Source organism: Paramormyrops kingsleyae, chromosome 14 (genome assembly GCF_048594095.1).
Source record: "Paramormyrops kingsleyae isolate MSU_618 chromosome 14, PKINGS_0.4, whole genome shotgun sequence".
Taxonomy (NCBI): Eukaryota; Metazoa; Chordata; class Actinopteri; order Osteoglossiformes; family Mormyridae; genus Paramormyrops; species Paramormyrops kingsleyae.
Window position 1 is genome coordinate 2,314,664 of NC_132810.1, and position 5,741 is coordinate 2,320,404.

Genomic DNA, 5,741 nt, shown 5'->3' on the forward strand with positions numbered 1-5,741 from the left:
GAGAGAAATTGCAGAGCTGTTCTTATCACCACGGACGCCATATGTCCACACTTTTACATAAAACTTCCTCTTCTGGCCCATCCATCTTCTGCTCTGGCACCCGGTGGAAATGGCTGTTGTGTTATACATGCTGCCCTTAGGGGTCCGTGACGTTACCAGTTTTATTGAATTCTTCAGCAGTAACTGTTGCAGCCTGCCATACTTTTTTGTTCCTATCACATTTTGCTATCTTTGCATCCATGGCAAAATTTGTAGGGCTTAAAATGTTGTTAAACCAACATTTTAGGCCAGTATGCAGTCGGTCAAGTTGTGCTCCCAAAAATGGATGTTTCAACTCTCCACCACTTAATAATAACATTACTAGGTGTGGGCCAACAGTCATCCAGCAGTATTTCAGGAATTGCATGTCGACCTTTTTCATGGTTTATTAATGTATATGTATTATTTATCTTGTTTCAACTGGCAGAAGTTAATTTTGATGCATGTGAATGTAATTTGATATTACAGCTGATGGCTCACATGAAATCAAAGATAAGGATTTTAAAAGGTGGGGTGAAGTATCATGGACCTATCTGATTTCAAACCCTCCGGATATGTGTCACATAACACATTCACAGATTCGACAGGGCCAATTGAGTATCACATACATTATATTTAATAAGTATGCAAAAAATATATATATGCAGAAAATGTCATTTGGTTACATTTTCTGTGCTTCCAGTCATCATCCAGTCAATTCCAGTAGGACCACGGCAGACCTGTGCCCTATCCACGGCAGCATATATAAGACGCACAGCAAATGAGTCTAATTGCATGTCACTGAACTGTGGGAGGCCACCCCTGTGACACTGGGAGAGCTTGCAAACTCCACACACGCAGAGTGGGATCAAGTCACCCAGGGCTAAAGGTTCAAGGTAACGCTGCTCTCCACTGAGCTGCTGTGCCAACCCTTTTTAAGCAAATAATTATTTTAATTTTTTTTAAACACTTTTACCCATTTAGGCAATTCATAAGAAATTATTCAATTAAATAGAATGCCTTTCCTGCCTGGCAATTATGTAAGTTCATAATTGTTGATATGCTTACTGTCGATGAATCATTGCCAAGGAAACTATTGAATCGAGAGTTCTATGTTCTATTTACTGTAATTTGAAAACTTTTCAATTCTATTTAAAAACACTCACAGTTACAGCCCAACCTGAAATGACAGAAATAGTTCAATTGGGGAAATAATTAGTTCGATTTAGTGCTTAAGAGCTCCTCTGGAATGAACACCTATTCATCACCAGACTGCTAATACCAGGACTGGACCCCTGTGATTCTCAGCGGCAGGGCTCACAGAACGTGTCATTTTTCTGGCCAAATAACTCCACTCTCAGCCGTCTCTGCCGGATCACAGTGGGATTAGAGAGGGTAAAACAGTACAGGTAGTCTTTCAAACATTAGCTCATAAAAAAAATCCATGTCCTGTGGTAATATTTTGAATCTTCCAGGAAATAAATATTATGTTGGATGAATCAAATGTACTATTCACCTGAAGATACCATTTTCCAGCAATGTTGTCATTTTTTGCTACATATTAAAACTTTCAGAGGCAATGATTAGAATATCTGAGCATTTGTGTTGTCATGGTTTGATCCATCCTGATTTAAAATGTATGAATGATAAAATTACCTACAAATACAATTCCTCCCAGAAGCCTAGTTCTTTGTAAGACATTGGGAAAGCTTTGCAGTAACACCCAAGTTTACAGTTTAGACTTTCTAGAACATCTGTCAGAAATTATTTTTATTTTTATTTTTTCTCCACACATTTCTAGAACAATCTACAGCCATCATGTTGCTAGCTGGGACAACCCCTGAGCTAGCTGCTGTTCTCTTGTGTATCTAAATCGTGTTTAAATCCTGGTATTATAGCCAGACGCTGAGAGAGGTGCTAAAGTTACTTTTCATTTCTCGGCTATAATTGTAGAGTCATTGTTGGACATTTGAATAAATGAATGATGGACTCTGAGCCGGAAAAGGACACGCTATGTCCGATAAGCAGGCCATGGCGCCCAAGCAATGGGCTATTTTTGTAATAAAGCAGTGTGAGACTCTCTTTGCTTTAATTAACTGAGATACTGAGGTTAATTAGTTGCTTTATTCCCAGAGTCTTTCAGAAAATTATAACTTTGCCAGGTTAAAACTGAGACTTTGTCCAACTGTATTTTCTATACAGTGCCTAAGTGCTTTTAGAATATTTAAAAATAATACTGATATGACCCCTCCCCATGGGTGTCACAGTGGCTCAGTGGGTTTGTCATGTTGTTTCATAGCTCCTGGGTTGGGGGGGGGGGGTTAGTTTCTCCTACTGTGTGTATGTGCAAATGTGGATTAGGTTTGTATTACATAGTGGGGGCCAAATGTCCCCCCATAATGTAATAAAAACCTGCTTCTTGATGTTGTGGGGACCATTTTTCAGGTCCCCACAAAGATCCGTGATTACAATCAAAAAAGTAAAAATGCCAAAAGTCTTGTATTTTGTTTGGTTACTTAAGGGTTAGGGTTAGGGCAGGGTAGGGGTTAAGGTCGTCATGCTGGGATTAGAGTTTTCCTCATAGAAATGAACGGAGAGTCCCCGCAAAGATATACTTACAAACAAACCTACATCCTGCATTCCAAAGGGTAGATTAATTGGTGAGTCTAAATTGCCTGTAGTTTTTGAATGTGTGTGCTCTGTGATGGCATCCCACCCAGAGTATACCCCTGCCCTGTGCCCTGTGATGGACTGGCATCCCACCCAGAGTATACCCCTGCCATGTGATAGACTGGCATCCCACCCAGAGTATACCCCTGCCCTGTGCCCTGTGATGGACTGGCATCCCACCCAGAGTATACCCCTGCCCTGTGCCCTGTGATGGACTGGCATCCCACCCAGAGTATACCCCTGCCCTGTGATGGACTGGCATCCCACCCAGAGTATACCCCTGCCCTGTGCCCTGTGATGGACTGGCATCCCACCCAGAGTATACCCCTGCCCTGTGCCCTGTGATGGACTGGCATCCCACCCAGAGTATACCCCTGCCCTGTGATGGATTGGCATCCCACCCAGAGTATACCCCTGCCCTGTGCCCTGTGATGGACTGGCATCCCACCCAGAGTATACCCCTGCCCTGTGATGGACTGGCATCCCACCCAGAGTATACCCCTGCCCTGTGCCCTGTGATGGACTGGCATCCCACCCAGAGTATACCCCTGCCCTGTGCCCTGTGATGGACTGGCATCCCACCCAGAGTAAACCCCTGCCCTGTGATGGACTGGCATCCCACCCAGAGTATACCCCTGCTCTGTGATGGACTGGCATCCCACCCAGAGTATACCCCTGCTCTGTGATGGACTGGCATCCCACCCAGAGTATACCCCTGCCCTGTGATGGACTGGCATCCCACCCAGAGTATACCCCTGCTCTGTGATGGACTGGCATCCCACCCAGAGTATACCCCTGCCCTGTGATGGACTGGCATCCCACCCAGAGTATACCCCTGCCCTGTGATGGAGTGGCATCCCACCCAGAGTATACCCCTGCCCTGTGATGGACTGGCATCCCACCCAGAGTAAACCCCTGCCCTGTGATGGACTGGCATCCCACCCAGAGTATACCCCTGCCCTGTGCCCTGTGATGGACTGGCATCCCACCCAGAGTATACCCCTGCCCTGTGCCCTGTGATGGACTGGCATCCCACCCAGAGTATACCCCTGCCCTGTGATGGACTGGCATCCCACCCAGAGTATACCCCTGCCCTGTGATGGACTGGCATCCCACCCAGAGTATACCCCTGCCCTGTGCCCTGTGATGGACTGGCATCCCACCCAGAGTATACCCCTGCCCTGTGCCCTGTGATGGACTGGCATCCCACCCAGAGTATACCCCTGCCCTGTGCCCTGTGATGGACTGGCATCCCACCCAGAGTATACCCCTGCCCTGTGCCCTGTGATGGACTGGCATCCCACCCAGAGTATACCCCTGCCCTGTGCCCTGTGATGGACTGGCATCCCACCCAGAGTATACCCCTGCCCTGTGATGGACTGGCATCCCACCCAGAGTATACCCCTGCCCTGTGCCCTGTGATGGACTGGCATCCCACCCAGAGTATACCCCTGCCCTGTGCCCTGTGATGGACTGGCATCCCACCCAGAGTATACCCCTGCCCTGTGATGGACTGGCATCCCACCCAGAATATACCCCTGCTCTGTGATGGACTGGCATCCCACCCAGAGTATACCCCTGCTCTGTGATGGACTGGCATCCCACCCAGAGTATACCCCTGCCCTGTGATGGACTGGCATCCCACCCAGAGTACACCCCTGCTCTGTGATGGACTGGCATCCCACCCAGAGTATACCCCTGCCCTGTGATGGACTGGCATCCCACCCAGAGTATACCCCTGCTCTGTGATGGAGTGGCATCCCACCCAGAGTATACCCCTGCCCTGTGATGGACTGGCATCCCACCCAGAGTAAACCCCTGCCCTGTGATGGACTGGCATCCCACCCAGAGTATACCCCTGCCCTGTGCCCTGTGGTGGACTGGCATCCCACCCAGAGTATACCCCTGCCCTGTGCCCTGTGGTGGACTGGCATCCCACCCAGAGTATACCCCTGCCCTGTGCCCTGTGATGGACTGGCATCCCACCCAGAGTATACCCCTGCCCTGTGATGGACTGGCATCCCACCCAGAGTATACCCCTGCCCTGTGATGGACTGGCATCCCAACCAGAGTATACCCCTGCCCTGTGATGGACTGGCATCCCAACCAGAGTATACCCCTGCCCTGTGATGGATTGGCATCCCACCCAGAGTATACCCCTGCCCTGTGATGGACTGGCATCCCAACCAGAGTATACCCCTGCCCTGTGATGGACTGGCATCCCACCCAGAGTATACCCCTGCCCTGTGCCCTGTGATGGACTGGCATCCCACCCAGAGTATACCCCTGCCCTGTGCCCTGTGATGGACTGGCATCCCACCCAGAGTATACCCCTGCCCTGTGCCCTGTGATGGACTGGCATCCCACCCAGAGTATACCCCTGCCCTGTGCCCTGTGATGGACTGGCATCCCACCCAGAGTATACCCCTGCCCTGTGATGGACTGGAATCCCACCCAGAGTATACCCCTGCCCTGTGATGGACTGGCATCCCACCCAGAGTATACCCCTGCCCTGTGATGGACTGGCATCCCAACCAGAGTATACCCCTGCCCTGTGATGGACTGGCATCCCACCCAGAGTATACCCCTGCCCTGTGATGGACTGGCATCCCAACCAGAGTATACCCCTGCTTTGCCCACTGCTGCTTACGAGAGGCTCCAGCTTCCCTGGCACCCGTTCCAGGATAATCGGCTGGAAGATGGATAGCTGAATCCCTTTGTTTCACTATTTCATCAGTCACTTCTCACACATGATTCCCTGCAGACTGTAAACAATTCAGAAAAGCTGGTGTCTTGTACATAAAGTATAACTGTTAAAGGTCTTGATCAAGTGTCTTAATAATATGCTTAATAAGTGTGGCTCGTTCTATATGTGAGTGACACGATTACAATGAGAGAGAACGGGAACCTGGGTGACATCATTTTTTAAATATAAGCATTTCCTTCTCCCACACCTCTGTGTCCCACATACTTACTGCTCCTTTATACATCCAGTAAGATTCAAATGTGTGAATCTAAATTTTACTTACTGGCTTAATCTTTTTGTCTGGTTA